At 36.8% G+C, this 17,529-nt stretch overlaps 1 long non-coding RNA gene across 1 annotated transcript; it reads left to right on the top strand.

Moving 5' to 3' along the window:
- The first annotated feature begins 2,365 nt into the window (after positions 1–2,365).
- Positions 2,366–17,309, top strand: LOC107794502 (uncharacterized). Its single transcript, XR_001649933.2, has 2 exons — positions 2,366–13,578; positions 16,930–17,309. It is a non-coding gene; the product is annotated as an uncharacterized LOC107794502 (long non-coding RNA).
- Positions 17,310–17,529: the final 220 nt, after the last annotated feature.

The raw sequence follows: 17,529 nt of genomic DNA, 5'->3' as shown, positions 1-17,529 counted from the left end.
GTAAAGACTCCCAAAGCAAATAACAGATTCCAAAATCTTTACAGCATTTACTTCGTCAAAATTTAATCTAAAGTTTAACATTTTCGATTCATTACACTACTTTATTCAAATGGAAACCAAACATTCATCCATGACACACTAGAATAACAGAAATCGTATTTTTGAGCAAATCCAAAAATCTAAAAGGAATTCAATAACTTTATATAGTCATTCAACAAAACATAATACAAAGGATTTGGGACTGACCTAACAGAGTTAAGCGGACACCAAGAGATAAGCCAAAGAAAAACAGAATCCAAATCACATGAGGAGCTCAAGAAGCAATTTCAACAGTAGCAACAGAGCAACAAACTTTTACCCGAATCCAGCTGAAAATTTTGAATTTTGAAGCCTTTGCTTTCAGCTCTTTTGAGTGTGAAGAAATTTTCAAAGTGAGTCACTCAAATGTTGGGTGTGAATTCAGGTGTGCCTTTTCAGAGAAGCTTTTGTGGTAAAATGAGTGTGTGCGGCCGTTTTTCTTGGGAAGAAAGGGTGAGATCTGTTGTATTTGTCTGTTGCTTGGAGAAAAAATCCAAGAAGAAGAAGAGAGCTCTCTTGTAAAATGTACCCTTTTCTATATATAATTTTTTTAAGGTGAGGTCTTGATGTGTGTGTTATAGGTAGAGAGAATGATGAAAAGTGGGTGGAGGAAATAGTTTTTGGGGAGAGTGGGGAACATGAGTGGGGAAAATGGGGAAAGTGGGTAGTGAGTGGAGAAAGTGGGGAAAGTGGGTAGTGAGTGGAGAAAGTGGGGAGAATGGGGAACATGAGTGGGGAAAATGGGGAAAGTGAGTAGTGAGTGAAGAAAGTGGGGAAAGTGGGTAGTGAGTGGAGAAAGTGGGGAAAGTGGGGAGAGTGGGGAACATGAGTTGGAAAAATGGGGAAAGTGAGTAGTGAGTGGAGAAAGTGGGGAAAGTGGGTAGTGAGTAGAGAAAAGTAGGAATAAATTCAAACATGGTAAAAAATAAGCTGCTCACAACAAGGATCCAATAACCGGGAATGATAGCGATATCGTCGGTGGCATGTCTTCCAGCCTATGGTTTCTAAGTACTGAGGGATCTCGTTAAGAGAGTAGAGAAAAGTTGGAGACGATGTGATGTTTCGCTTGACGTTCCAGAATAACATAAGGAAATCTATGGTGCAAGCAAGTTGAAGGAAAGTTGCGAGTAGTATAAATAGATATGTATATGTCGCAAGCTAAAGTTCGGTAGAGCGACAGAATTTTAAGGAAACATGAGTAAGGATGAGGAAATGCGAGTGAAAAGGTGATGAAAATGGATAAGCCTTTAGGATTAAGCCCATGAAAACAAGAAGAGCAGACAGTTTCTCTATGTTATACAAAGTTCACTATAGCCTTAATGAACTCACACTACAAGAAAAAATGCCTTTAGCGGCAATGATTTTGGGGCAATTAACTAATTGACGCTGCTTTATTCCATAAACATAAATATTTGCGGCAATTTAACTTTGGACCCAAAATAGTATTTTTTTTTACTGGCTATTCAAAATAATCGTGTCTAAAAGTTACTTTTAATAACAATTGATTTTAATCTTTCTTTCGCTGGATACATTCACCCCCAAAATGCACAATTATCATCTCTACTACAGAGATGCACAAAATTGAGCAGACCCTCCTATCTCTCTCACGGTCGTCATCACCCAACTCATCTCGTATTATCGCCGGCCACCATCACCAGGTACATCTCTCTACTCTTTCTCTTTGTCTATCATTTTTCCTTCTAGATTTGATTTTCTTTATTGTGGATGGCTCTTTCTTTCTAAAGAGTAGAAATTGGAGCTTGTAAACAAGCTTCTTGGCTTGTTCCTATTGTGGTCTTTCTGTAAGCACGCGATTTTTGCCCTACATGAAGATAACTCCTAAAAATAAGTCAAAATAATTTTTATTGATTTTGTTTAGGAATTTTTCCTTTTGTAGTCTCATTTCATACATTTTAATATTTTAAAAATCACAATAATAAAATACAAAAATACGCATTTGCATTTAGGATCTAGTTTCATATTTTAGGATTAATTAAGGGTTAATTTGTTTTAGAACAAAATAGGAAGAAAAAAACAAAAATAGTACCTTTTGCATTTTTAGTTTAAATTTGTATCAGTTTACATTTTTATTAGGAAATCTAATTTTTAGAGTTAATTTGGGTTTTGGTTTTTAATTTAGCATTTAACAAAATTAGAAAATAAAGTACAAAATAACTAAATAAAATACAAAAAGAGAAAGATAAAAAGAAATTGGGAGTAAAAAAAAAAGGGAAGAACCTTCCCCAAAATATTTTCTCCCCAAATTATTTCTCCCCACCTAAGACCTTCCCCCCAAAATATTTCCCCACCTAAAACCTTCCCCCCAAAATATTACCTCACATAACACCTTCTCCCCAAATAAAACTCCCCACACAAGACCCCCCGGGGGAGATAAAAAAAAAATCATCAGACCCTCCCCTGAGATTAGACTCTAGCGGCGTACCTCTCTGCCTGGGGGATAAAAAAGAACGAACACCATCCCCCTTTCCTCTGGATTTCCTCCTCTTCTTATCTCACTAACACACACAAGAGAAGCCGAGAAACAGATCATCTCTTTGAACACAAATGGTTGAAACAAAGCCGAGAGAATTCAAAAAATGAAACTCTGAAAAATCATCGAAAAAAGAAGACGAAAAGAAAACGAAAAATTGGACTTTCAAATTAGATTTGGAGAAGTAATTGATTGCTGAATTTTCAAAGTCTAAATTCCTCTTCCATGGATCTATAAAAGGCTGTTGAAGCCCGCATCCGTTGTTGTTTGTTACTCATTTGTTGCCGCTCTGTACCGGAGACTGTTCCTATTGTTTTGTTTAAAAGGTAAATTCAAAAGAACCCCCCTGTATTTTGTTATATTTAGTGATGAATGAATACATTTCTCCTGTTTGAAATCATGTTTAAACGTTGATTCTGTTTGAGTTTTATAATAGGTTTGTTTCTTCTGGACCTTTCTATGTTACTTTTATTTTTATTTGAAAATGTCGTGAGTTCAGGTGTTTCATTGTTTGGACATTGTTTGCTGTCAATTCGAGCATGTCACTGAAATGTTATTTTTTTTTTCTAAAACAAATTCATCTTGTACCTACGTAGTTTCTAAGAGGCGTTGAGGGCCAAAGTAATGAGGCTATAGAAGTTTTTTTTCTTTTTAACGTTCAGCAGGCTAATAGCCTTGCTGACCAACTCGCCTCTCTTTCCCTCAATGAAAACCTTGTGTTTTGAGTGATTATGCACTGTCAAAGTAATGGGGAAGTCTTTTTTTTTATTAGATAATTTCTTTGGCAGTGAGGATAGCTTTTCAAGATAACCTTTTAGGTTCCTTATACGTTGTTTTATTTTAGATTCCGTTTAGCTTTACACATTGTGGAAGTTCGATATTCATTGTCAAAAATGTGTTTAATTTACTGTGAAGTGTTTTGTCAACTTTCATAAAGTAGGTGCCCTATTACATTATGGGTTTGCAATCTTGACTAAAAGCGTGGCGTGCCAAACAAAATTTACAATGCATGACCCTCATTTAATTAATATTTTAATCCTTAGAAATCGAGGAGAGCCATTTAGTTGAATTCTCGTGGCCCTCACAAAGTTGTAAACGCGAAATTGCTTTAGGCGCGTTAGTTTAATAATATTACTTTCCTAAATTCGGGTGCGCATTGATGCGACCCAAATCTAAATCTCGATGAAGTAGAAATGTGTTGACAATCACGGGCGCATTGATTGCGACGGGGTTCGAAACGCGTTTTCACGACATCGTAATTCTTATAAAATAAATAATGATAGAAAAGAGGTTCATAAAATGAGACGAGCCTCACCGAACAAAAACAAATAAATGTGGGGCGCTCAATAAGTGGTTGTTAAAACTGATTAGAACTTGGGAGGGCCGTTTAGCGAACTTCACGGCCTCCCCCAAAATAATATTACGTTAGAACCTTTAGGCGCGATTTAATTAAATTACTTCTTTAAACTCGGGTGCGCATTGATGCGACCCAAATCCAAACCTCGACGAAGTCGAAATGTGTTGACGACCATGGGTGCATTGATTGCGACGTGGTTTGAAATGTGTTTTCACGACGTCACAATTCTTTTAAAATAAATAATGATATAAAGCGGTTTACGAATAAAAGGTACATAAGCTAGTATGTATTAAAACCAGATAAAATTAAATACAACAGTCGAGCCACCGTGTTAGAACCACGGAACCCGAAAATTCCTAATACCTTCTCCCGGGTTAACATGATTCCTTACTCGGATTTCTGGTTCGCGGACTGTTAACAGGGTCATAAATTTCCTCGGTTCGGGATTCAACCGGTGACTTGGGACACCATTAATCTCCCAAGTGGCGACTCTGAATAATTAATAATTAAATCCCGTTCCGATTGTCCTTTAATTAGAAAAACTCCTCTACACCCTCCCCGGGGTGTAATGCCAAAAGGAGGTGTGACAGCTCTGGCGACTCTGCTGGGGACGAAACCCAGAATCTCTGGTTTAGGGTTCAGAATTTGAGCTTAGATAAATTGTTGTATTTGGTTGTATCTGATTTTCCTACATGTTTTGTGCTGAATGTGCTAAATGTTACCGCTTTGATATTATCTGAATTGTATATAAACTGTGCCGACACCCTTCTCTCTTCACCTCCGGGGATGTGCTTACTAGTTGAGACTCCCTATTCTGTTAGTGTCATATCTTGAAATAAGAAAGAGGTCGGACAAGTTACTAAGCCGGATAACCTTTTGGTTCCCGGAAAGTTGCCCCCTCCTCGACTCGAGTCGTCCGCCCGGGTACACAGTCTAGAACATCGACCCAGGTTTTGAATATAGAATAACGTAACTTCATGCCGGATCCCTAGTAGGAACGATTATTTGCATGATGCTACATTTGACTTAAGGGACTCAACACAGGGGTTGGATCCGTCTAGGGCTAACAACCTGAAATGAAAGGACCATCCTGATGCATCCTACTTGCTCAGTACATATATTTGTTTCGAACCTTCTTGTTGACCGGTTTCTGAATCTCGAGAATGTTGAAAAATCGAGGAAAAAAAAGAAGAAAAAAAAGAGAGAAATAACAGAAAAACCAAGTACTGTCGAAACTCTGCCGAAATTTTGAGAAAACGAAAAAAAGAGGAAAATAGGAAAAAAGAGTCTTTTATTTTCGGACAGTTGTTTGTTGAAAAAGAAAATGGAGAAGAGTCTTTATTTTAGTTTGGAAAAATAGGTTGTTTTATTGTTTGTTGAAAATGAAAAAAAAATCGTTATTTTGTCTTGTTTTCAAAATAGCAAAGGAAAATAGTTTGTCTTGCCATGAAAAATGAAAATCAAGAAAGGTCTTGTTTTAAAATGGTTTGGTTAATTCGCCTTAACTACGCATGGTTTGATTCTCACAGGGCGTGAGATACGTAGGCAACCCTCATCGGGTCCAACCTCCCCTTTGCAAAAATAACCAAAAAATATCAAAATTTTAATTTTTATCATAAATAAACCAGGTGATGCCGTTTTTGTCAAAAATAGCCAAATGTTCCCAAACGGGGCGCCGGAAGGTTGACTTTGCATAAACAGCCACCTTTGGTCGTATTTTGATTTTTGACCCTCACAGCCTTAAAATCTTCGTCCCCGAGGCGCAGGAAGGCCGTGTTTGCAATACCGGGTCATTTATTTTAATTTTGAAAAAACAAGAAAAGAGTCAGTGGTCAAGTGAATACCGTTCGGATTTTTGGGTCAAAGTTAGCATATAGGGGAAGGAATCTGTCATTTTGTTTTTGGGTTTGTATTTCTTTTGATTAGAGTATATGGGTCGTTTGATTTTCGAGTCTGTATTGCATCGTTAAGTTGGTCGGTTTTTTCGTTATTATGAAAATGGAAAATTCCAAAAATATTTTATTGTCGTTTACCTTTTATTTGCAAGAACTACGCACGGTCTGATTCATGAAGGGTCATGATACGTAGGCAATCTCCATAAGATTCGACCGCAACAAAAAAAATGAATGAAAAATGGAAAAGAAGAATTGAATAAAACAATGGAAAAGATGTTAATAATGAGGACCGACTCAATCCATTCTAACATGTTTTGTTTTGAATTGTGAAGAATGTTGAGGTGGTTTGTTTGTGGTAAGCTGGAAACACAAGATCTGAGGAAAAATGATAACTGACATCGAAGCTGTTACGAGTGCTCAAGAGACTCAGGGTCAGAGGGTTCAACAAAGGTCTACTGTGGTTGAGGAAAATAGAACACTAAAACAAAAAATGACCAAAATGCGTCAAGCCTGAGCCAATGGCCAAGGACAGCCTTGTCACGAGTCACAATTTGCTACACAACAAGAACAGTACCACTATCCCAAATACCACTCGTACTCGTTTGAGCTTCCTGTAAACATCGAGAAGCCTGCCCGAAAGAGAGTACAGGAATAAATAACCTAAAGAGTGAAAAGGTTAGAACAACGGTTGAAAAACACGCAAGCAATGACAGGTCAAAAGAGCGTTGCCTTCAGAGATCTATGCATGTTCCCCGATGTCCACTTGCCGCCTGGTTTCAAGGTTCCCAAATTTGGAAAGTACAATGGACATGGAGACTCCATAGCCCACCTGAAAAGGTATTGCAACCAATTGAGAGGTGTGGGAAGAAAGGAAGAATTACTTATAGCTTATTTTGGGGAAAGCCTCTCGGGAGTAGCATCTGAATGGTTTTTGGATCAAGATACATCTTGCTGGTACGTCTGGGATGACATGGCACGGGCCTTTGTCAAACAGTTTCAATACAACATCGACATCGCCCCAGACCGTATTTCCCTTTCTAACCTAAAAAAGAAACCAACTGAAAGTTTCAGGGAATATGCCATCAAATGGAGAGAGCAGGCAGCTAGAGCTAAAGCCACCCATGGATGACCACGAGTTAATCACTGTCTTTCTACAGGCTCAAGAGCCAGATTATTTTCAATACATGACGTCCGCAGTGGGTAAATCCTTCCCGGAAGCAATCAAAATGGGAGAAATGGTGGAGAACGGTCTTAAGACAGGCAGAATTATTAGTCAAACAGCTCTCAAAGCTGCAGCTCAAGCTGTCCAAATTGAATCTGGTAACACGAATGAGAGGGATGAAGAAATCATGGTGATATCAGGGTTGAGAAGAGGTCCTAGGAGAACATCTCGAAGGTATGTGCAGCCTCATCAGGTTTTCCATGACCCCCCTAAGCATTACTATCCACCTCCGAACCCCCCATACTCTGTTAATCCATCCCAGTATGTTGCCCAGCCACCAAATCACCCGAGAAAGCGAGCACGAGTATCATAAAATCTCTACCAGCCTCTGCAAAATTTTCAATTACCTTGTAACCCACATCCAAGCCAGGGGTATAGAAGGGAACAAAAGTTGAAAGATAGTTTTACACCAATAGGAGAGTCCTATGCAAGCTTATTTGAGAAGTTAAAACAACATGACATGATTTCACCCATTCCTCCAAATCAGGTGGACCGATGTGCGAGAAGCTTTGACTCATCTAAAAGGTGTGAATACCACTCCAATGCTCTAGGGAACAATGTGGAAAATTATCGGGATTTGAAGAGAGAAATAGAAAGGATGATCCAGGAAAATTTGATTCAAGACAGTGGCACCCAGAACATGCCCGGTGACATGGGATATGAGAATCCTCTTGGGAACTTGTTGACCGAAGTTGAAAATACTGACGCAGATAGTGGTCATGGCAATATGGATGCGAAGCTTAGTGGCTAAAATGTCGTGCTTGGTAATTGGAAAGACGCTCCATTCCTAAGTCAGCTGGGGAGGAGCTTTAGTGGTCCATTTTGCTGTCATTTCTGTTGTCAGGGTTATTTGCAGGGTTGTAATCCAGATATTGTCTTGTGATCAAACCCTCTTATCCTTTCATTTTTGTCTAGCTTGTTTAGTCGTAGTGGTTCGTTTAGTGTTGTCCATGGGTGTTTCAGGTTCATTCTAGGGTTGTACTCCAGTTTGTTTGCTTGTTTTGTTATTCGAGTTATTTCATCGTTGTCTAATGCAAGTTCCGGTCTTTTGTTACTTCCAATCATTGTTCTTCGTTTAGTTCTTTTCTATCGTTTTGTTTTGCCTTTTTCCGGTTCTAGTGACATGGCATGCACGCATAATTCTCAGTCTGATCTTCAAAAGTTGCGAAGCAGTGAGACCATTTTGAAAACGATAGGGGCACCTGAGGAAATAAGAACAGATTTGGACGTTTTGAGATTGTTTGACGCCCAAACCATGTGAAACTGGGGCGGATAGAATATAAAGAAACCCTAAAATCAAGTTGGCCAAATCGACAGGGGGCCGGTCGTGGTAATAAGAGTAAGAGTGTTGCCCAATGGTGCATTATATTTGACAGATGTAGCAGAAAATGTGTGAAAATGGCCATCAACTCCGAGGCGGTCAGGATATACTATGTGTAATTTCTGTGCATTAATCGTATTGGTTTGCCTTTGGCATGTCTTGAGGATTAAAATGATGAAAATATTTTGTTCTGCTATCCAAATACTTTTTTCCATTGTCACCCCTTTTGAGCCGTGTTTATTTTCTTTCGTACCCCTCTTTCGGAATCAACAACACAATTAAGGAACACAAGTGCCGCAAATAAGCAAATGAAAAGGAAAAAAAAAGAAAGGAAGGAAAGATAAAAAGAAAAGAAAATAAAGAAAAGAAAAGAAAAGAAAGAAAAGAAAGGAAAATGAAAGAAAAGAAGAAAAGAAGAACAGAAAAGAAAAGAAGAGAAAGAAAAATCACAAAAAAGTAATGTCTATGTCGTGAACTACGTATTGACTAGATCCCAAAAGGATACGTAGACAGCCTCTCTGAGGTTCAGTCATACCAAAACAAAAATTCAAAAATCCCCAAGCAAGAAACTGAGGCAGAAATTGTGGTTGTTGTGAGAAGTTGGATTCCAAAAGTTGTAATTTTAACCCATTTTGAAATTGTTTTGAGCCTCTTATACCCTTTCTTTCTAACCCATCCAAAAGCCTACATTACGGTCCAAAGAAAGACCTTCTGATCAGTCTTTGAGAAATGCCAAGTCGAGCAGGTAAGGTAATTCATGTAAGGGGCAACACTCCGGTCCAAACAAGGAAAATGAAAATGAGAGAATCTTATTGATGAAAGTCCTCATGGGTATCGCAAGGTGATGAAAGTTAAGGGAAATAAAAAATGAGAGAGTCTTATTGGTGAAAACCTTTACAGGCACCTTGAGGCGACAGTAAGTTGAGAGAAAGAACGAAATGAGAGAGGTTTGATGGTGAAAACCCTTTGGGCACTACAATCCGAATAAGGAATGCGAATCAAATTGGATAAGCGGAGCAATGAAGCCCAGTTTCACGGCAAAAAGGAACAACAAGAGCTGAACATCAGATTTGCTTAACAGAATAGGTCGCAGGTGCATGTCAAGGTCATTAGAGTCGGTATCCACATCCGATAGGTTTCTACTATGTAGTTTTCTTGTTAGGAATCATCTCTTTCTATTGTCCTTTACTCTGTTCCTTTTGTTTTGTTTATTTCCCCTTTCTGAGTCTTTTGGTCGTAACAAGTGAGGAATGACTTCAAAATTGGCCACCAGCTTTCCAATTGCACAAAATGGGGTCACAAGTCAGGAAAAATAACAAGAGCACTGAGCTGGTAATAATCAACATACTTTGGGATCCTTATGAAACACAAAGTTTGGTAGATGTCGGTTTAGGAATAATGCAACAGATAGAGGGTATTGGGATTGAACGGGGAAAAAGGGTATTTCAGTGACACAGATGACGGGGAAAGTGGTTAATCAGTAAATATGCAAGACCTTCATGAAGAATCAGTTGTCACAGAAAACATATGGGGTCAGATAAGAAGACTAGAACTAATAATTAAGAGATAGTCGTCAAGAAGGGTGGAAGTTATCAGCCAAGTTTCAAAGATGGTCGGGCAACGCAAATCATGGAAAGGAGAAAAGGAAAGCCATCCCAGCGGGAGTACCACAACCAACCACCGCACTTTTAAACTGACAGAATTTTCTTTGATTTGAAACAGGGGCATGGAAATGTTATTTATGGCAGAAGATATGCTACAGGAGGATTATCAAACTGGGGCAGAAAATTTTCTGTCATGTTGAATTTTTTTTTTCGGGTACCCATCTGAAGAACATGAAGGTCAATACAAGTGTTTTTTAAAAAAAGAGAAAAAGAGAGGGAAGTAGTTTTCAGGAAAGAAACACCAATTCTAAGAAAAGTCATTTTTGGAGGAATGAAACACTAGTTTTTAGGGAAGTGGTTTTTTTTGAAGGAGGACAACACCAGTCTTTAGGGAAGCAGTTCTGAAGGAAGATAATTCAAGTTAGTGGGTAGATAAAATAAATTTCGAAGGAAAATGGTTAAAAGAAAATCTTAGTCTGATGAATTTTTCACATAAGATAAAGAAATCTTAGTCTGTTGAATTTTTCACCTAAGATAAAGAAATCTTAGTCTGTTGAATTTTTCACCTAAGATAAAAATCTTAGTCTGATGAATCTTTCACCTAAGATAAAGGCAGAAGTTGGAAAAACGAAAGGAAGGCATAATTTGAAAAAAATAAATGCAGAAGTTGGAAAAGAAAGGAGGGCATAATTTAGATAAAGGCAGAAGTTGGAAAAAAGAAGGGAAGACAGAATTGAGGGAAAAGAAGGGAAGGCATAATTTAAAGAAGGGGAGGACAGAAGTCGAAAAAAAAAAGAGAGAAAGGAAGGCATAATTTGGGAACAAGAAAGGAAGGCAGAATTTGAAAAGAAAGGAAGTTGGACTTTGGAAAATTAAGAAAGTCGGGATCACACAAAAATGGACCTAGTCTGATGAATTATCTCCTAGAGTCAAAATCGCAATCCGATGAATCTTCCTCCTGAGATCACACAAAATGGACCTAGTCTGATGAATTATCTCCTAGAGTCACAATCTTAGTCTGTTGAATCTTTCTCCTAAGATGAAAATCTTAGTCTGAAGAATTTTTCACCAAGGATAAAGATAAAAATCTTAGTCTGTTGAATCTTTCTCATCTTAGTCTGATGAATATTTCACCTAAGATAAAAGATAAAAATCTTAGTATGTTGAATCTTTCTCCTAAGATGGAAATCTTAGTCTAATGAATTTTTCACCTAAGATAAAGATAAATCTTAGTCAATCGAATCTTTCACCTAAGATGAAAATCTTAGTCTGATGAATTTTTCGCCTACGATAAATTTTAAATTTTAAGATACATTTCAGTCTTTAAATTTTTAAAAGTTGCATTTCAGTCTTATCACAATTCAAGTTTTAGTTCTTATTAGTATGTGGTAACAAACAACCAGTTTTCCAAAACTGGGGCAAAAAGTTTTCTTTGTTTTGTCTATTTTTGTGAAGTCAGGAGCCCGCCTGGATAATAGAGGAATACATTCAATTTCAAATTCAGCAATCAGGAGCCCGCCCGAAAAACATAGGTGATACAATTCAAATTTTAGTTTTCAATCGATTTTTTTGTCTTTTTGAAGTCAGGAGCCCTCCTGAAGAACAGAGGCATACAATCCAAGTTTCAAAAGTCAGGAGCCCGCCTATATAACAGAGGTATTTCAAATCAAGTTTTAATTAAATTCTTATTAATATCCAGTAACATGTACCCTGTTTCCAAACTGGGGAAGAAAGTTTTCTTTGTTTTGTCTGTTTTTATGAAGTCAGGAGCCCGCCTGAAAAACAGAGGAACACATTCAAGTTCAAATACATTCAAGCTCAGCAGTTTGAAGAAGGGAAAACATCTCAATTTACAATTCAAAACGGCAACAATGGATTTCACCTGGAGAGCAAGGGAATATAACTCAAGTTTCAAGAGAAAGTAGTTTCGAAGGAAGACAGTTCAAGTTTCAAGGGAAAATGGTTCAAGGTGCCGAGCAGGTTTGACCTCGAGGCACACGATTCGAGATGGCAGGAAGAATTAATCTCAATCCCAAAAAAAAGAAAAAAAAAAGAAGAAGAACAAAAGAAGTGAGCTCCAAAATTCAGAAGCAGGAAAAGATGTGAACTGCTCAAGACGTGGTTGAAGTCATGAACACTACATGTCCGGTCTTGATCCAAAAGCTGAAGAAGATTGAACAAACACCTGCGGCTAACAAGCATCAAGATTCAGATCAAGGGTCCGCGTGAAGCACCAACCAAGACTCAAGATCAAGCTTCAGAAGACTCATAGATAGGAATCTTGTAACTCGTAGCTGATAGGCTTAGTTAGTCTTTTCAATTCTGATTTTGATAACGAGACAGCGGACCGGAGCCTCGGACGGAACCTCGACTTTCAACCTCGGTACTCCATCACCTCGTTCACTTCTGAACTACACCTGACCTGATTCCTTTATAGCCAAGGATATGTAGGCAACCTTTGAAGCAAGGTTCGGTGAGACAGTTTTTCAAAAATTGCTTCTCATGGAGTTTCAAATGGGCAAAAATCCCTCACAGTGCTTACTTTATCTTTGCCCGAAAACTCTTCGTGTTCCCGAGCAAAGAGGGGAAGCTGTAAGCACGTGATTTTTGCCCTACATGAAGATAACTCCTAAAAATAAGTCAAAATAATTTTTATTGATTTTTTTTTTAGGAATTTTTCCTTTTGTAGTCTCATTTCATACATTTTAATATTTTAAAAATCACAATAATAAAATACAAAAATACGCATTTGCATTTAGGATCTAGTTTCATATTTTAGGATTAATTAAGGGTTAATTTGTTTTAGAACAAAATAGGAAGAAAAAAACAAAAATAGTACCTTTTGCATTTTTAGTTTAAATTTGTATCAGTTTGCATTTTTTTTATGAAATCTAATTTTTAGTGTTAATTTGGGTTTTGGTTTTTAATTTAGCATTTAACAAAATTAGAAAATAAAGTACAAAATAACTAAATAAAATACAAAAAGAGGAAGATAAAAAGAAATTGGGAGTAAAAAAAAAATGGGAAGAACCTTCCCCAAAATATTTTCCCCCCAAATCATTTCTCCCCACCTAAGACCTTCCCCCAAAAATATTTCCCCACCTAAAACCTTCCCCCCAAAATATTACCTCACATAACACCTTCTCCCCAAATAAAACTCCCCACACAAGACCCCCCGGGGGAGATAAAAAAAAAATCATCAGACCCTCCCCTGAGATTAGACTCTAGCGGCGTACCTCTCTGCCTGGGGGATAAAAAAGAACGAACACCATCCCCCTTTCCTCTGGATTTCCTCCTCTTCTTATCTCCCTAACACACACAAGAGAAGCCGAGAAACAGATCATCTCTTTGAACACAAATGGTTGAAACAAAGCCGAGAGAATTCAAAAAATGAAACTCTGAAAAATCATCGAAAAAAGAAGACGAAAAGAAAACGAAAAATTGGACTTTCAAATTAGATTTGGAGAAGTAATTGATTGCTGAATTTTCAAAGTCTAAATTCCTCTTCCATGGATCTATAAAAGGCTGTTGAAGTCCGCATCCGTTGTTGTTTGTTACTCATTTGTTGCCGCTCTGTACCGGAGACTGTTCCTATTGTTTTGTTTAAGAGGTAAATTCAAAAGAACCCCCCTGTATTTTGTTATATTTAGTGATGAATGAATACATTTCTCCTGTTTGAAATCATGTTTAAACGTTGATTCTGTTTGAGTTTTATAATAGGTTTGTTTCTTCTGGACCTTTCTATGTTACTTTTATTTTTATTTGAAAATGTCGTGAGTTCAGGTGTTTCATTGTTTGGACATTGTTTGCTGTCAATTCGAGCATGTCATTGAAATGTTATTTTTTTTTCTAAAACAAATTCATCTTGTACCTACGTAGTTTCTAAGAGGCGTTGAGGGCCAAAGTAATGAGGCTATGGAAGTTTTTTTTCTTTTTAACGTTCAGCAGGCTAATAGCCTTGCTGACCAACTCGCCTCTCTTTCCCTCAATGAAAACCTTGTGTTTTGAGTGATTATGCACTGTCAAAGTAATGGGGAAGTCTTTTTTTTATTAGATAATTTCTTTGGCAGTGAGGATAGCTTTTCAAGATAACCTTTTAGGTTCCTTATACGTTGTTTTATTTTAGATTTCGTTTAGCTTTACACATTGTGGAAGTTCGATATTCATTGTCAAAAATGTGTTTAATTTACTATGAAGTGTTTTGTCAACTTTCATAAAGTAGGTGCCCTATTACATTATGGGTTTGCAATCTTGTGTAAAGGCGTGCCGTGCCAAACAAAATTTACAATGCATGACCCTCATTTAATTAATATTTTAATCCTTAGAAATCGAGGCGAGCCATTTAGTTGAATTCTCGTGGCCCTCACAGAGTTGTAAACGCGGAATTGCTTTAGGCGCGTTAGTATAATAATATTACTTTCCTAAATTCGGGTGCGCATTGATGCGACCCAAATCTAAATCTCGATGAAGTCGAAATGTGTTGACAATCACGGGCGCATTGATTGCGACGGGGTTCGAAATGCGTTTTCACGACATCGTAATTCTTATAAAATAAATAATGATAGAAAAGAGGTTCATCAAATGAGACGAACCTCACCGAACAAAAACAAATAAATGTGGGGCCCTCAATAAGTGGTTGTTAAAACTGATTAGAATTTGGGAGGTCCGTTTAGCGAACTTCACGGCCTCCCCCAAAATAATATTACGTTAGAACCTTTAGGCACGATTTAATTAAATTACTTCTTTAAACTCAGGTGCGCATTGATGCGACCCAAATCCGTACCTCGACGAAGTCGAAATATGTTGACGACCATGAGTGCATTGATTGCGACGTGGTTTGAAACGTGTTTTCACGACGTCGCAATTCTTTTAAAATAAATAATGATAAAAAGCGGTTTACGAATAAAAGGCACATAAGCTAGTATGTATTAAAACCAGATAAAATCAAATACAACAGTTGAGCCACCGTGTTAGAACCACGGAACCCGGGAATACCTAATACCTTCTCCCGGGTTAACAGAATTCCTTACTCGGATTTCTGGTTCGCGGACTGTTAACAGGGTCATAAATTTCCTCGGTTCGGGATTCAACCGGTGACTTGGGACACCATTAATCTCCCAAGTGGCGACTCTGAATAATTAATAATTAAATCCTGTTCCGATTGTCCTTTAATTGGAAAAACTCCTCTACATCCTCCCCGGGGTGTAATGCCAAAAGGAGGTGTGACACTTTCTTTATTGTTATGTCGATTAGATTAAATGAGCGCTGAATATAGATTCTATCATTCATTAGAAACTAGGGTTTCATGACTAGTCAAAATTAAAATTATATTTTAATTTCTATCTTATCTGCTTGTTTTTCCTTCTACAGTAAGCGTTATTAATTTTAAGCTTTCTTCGATATACTCTACATTGTGGATATATATATTGACTTCTAATTTTGTCGGAATTTCTCCATATTATGATGCAATGATAAAAAACAGAAACTAAAATTCAAGGTGTGATTTCGTGATTTTGATCTTTGGAATGAAAATTTAATTTGATAATTAGATTTGCAATATTGGATGTCACTTGAAATCTCTTGAAGACATGCACTCTACACACAAACGCAAGTAGGCAGTTAAAATTCTTGTTGTGAGCACATTTTAATTACCAATAATTGCTTTTGTTACTGTTCTATGTAGATATTATTATAGCCTATTGTGATGTTCGGTAACATATATTGTAGTATCTATATAACACATTTCTAGTACTTTGCATTGTAGTCTTTAGCAGACCAACACTATTTTATACCTACAATAGCTGCTAGTAGTTTTACTAGTGTAAAAGAAATTGGTTGACATACTAGTATAGATGTCTATGAACTCTATCTGGTGTAAAAGCTTCAACTGGTTTGTTTATGCAGAGAAAGTTAGTGTCGAACTATTTTATATGAATATTAAGTTTGATGAATCTGAAAGAAGCTCCTTCAATTTTAAAAACATACTAATTGTTCATTTACATTGTTCAAAAATGGATCAAAAACTTGTTCTTGATGTTTCCATAATTTCCTGTTAATTTCTTTCTACAACTGACTGGCAAACATTTTTTTTGTCATAAGATGGACTCCCATTTCTCTTTATCTTTTAGCTGCTACTTTTCACATATTCAGACATCAGAGTTAAACATCTTGCAGTCTTGATGCTTATCACTCAACAAGCCAGATAGGATGCATGATAATACAACAAATGATAGAATAAATCATGTGAAGTTAGAAGGATTCTAATGTTAAGTTGTTATAACTGATCTTGGGCGGCTTCTTTCCTTCCATGTCAATTTTTTAATATGCAGTGAATATGGTTCCTTCTTGTTGCAGGGTGCAATTGTATTTTCTAACATTATTACTACGATTTCACCAACTTATGCTCAAGAGGTTCGAACTGCTCATGCATGAATTTCATTTCCATAAGCACATTCTCCTGCCATATGTTTAAATGCAACTTGCAATCATTTCTTTTTTATCTTATCTTAAGTAATAGGTTTTTACAATGAGACACCATAGATTTTGTTTGAAATTACAACTAAAATGGGACTTTTGAATAATATTTTATACGACCTGAACTGAAATGTTGCCGATATTAAATGATGAGATGTCAATTTGACGACATTATATCTTGAGAAGCTTTAATTTATTTGATCGTGAGTTATATTGGGTTTGCTTCTCGGCCACATTTACTATTTGTGCATTATTTGTTATCTTATATTTCAAAAACTGAATTCAATTATTTTGTATTTGAATGTGTGTTTTTTTTGGTTAATATGAACTAGTCACTTGTAATGCTTAATGAACAAAGAGCTAAGAGTACAAAGTTGAAGAGAATCAAAGTTTATCTTTGCCTTCATCGTCTAACTTCGACTGCATATATATTAATTTTTTTTCACGAGTAGATGGCGCAAGTTTTCTAACAACTTCTTTTGTGCAGTTTGCTTCGAAGCGACAATCCACAAATGACGTGGCTACAAATTTACTGTTGAATGGATGCAACCTGCTGGTGTCATCAAGAATCGATCATGCTTGTTTAGCCTTGTCAAGACTCCATGGATAATGACCGGTATCATCTGATTCGCGTTGGGGCAGAAATGGATATTGAGAGAATAAATACTTTGGTCTACCACATCTGAATATGATGGTGCTTTGGAGGCTAAAATTGACACTATATGGAACTAGGCTTGTAGAAGGAGAAACTACTATTGTTGGATTCGAATGCTATATTTTTTCTTTGTGTTGATACTCTAAATTTATGTATTAGCATTTGTTTTTGTATATTATAGATTTAATAAAATATTATTATAATTTCTTGAATGAGTAACATATTTATGATATTGGAATTTCATACAACTGAAAGGCTATTAAATATTAGTATAATTGCAAATCTCGGTATAGATTTAGGTGCTATTATAATGGCTATTAAAAAGATACCTTTATCAACATTAAAATAAATATATACCGGCCATAATAAATGCTGCTAAAGAAAAATAAAAGGCTAATTGATGGGTAGCTTTAGTGGCTATTGTAATTGCTT

Source organism: Nicotiana tabacum, chromosome 18, assembly GCF_000715075.1.
Source record: "Nicotiana tabacum cultivar K326 chromosome 18, ASM71507v2, whole genome shotgun sequence".
Lineage (NCBI taxonomy): Eukaryota > Viridiplantae > Streptophyta > Magnoliopsida > Solanales > Solanaceae > Nicotiana > Nicotiana tabacum.
Note: the sequence above shows the minus strand (reverse complement) of the source record. Positions and strands in the feature narration are given on the sequence as shown.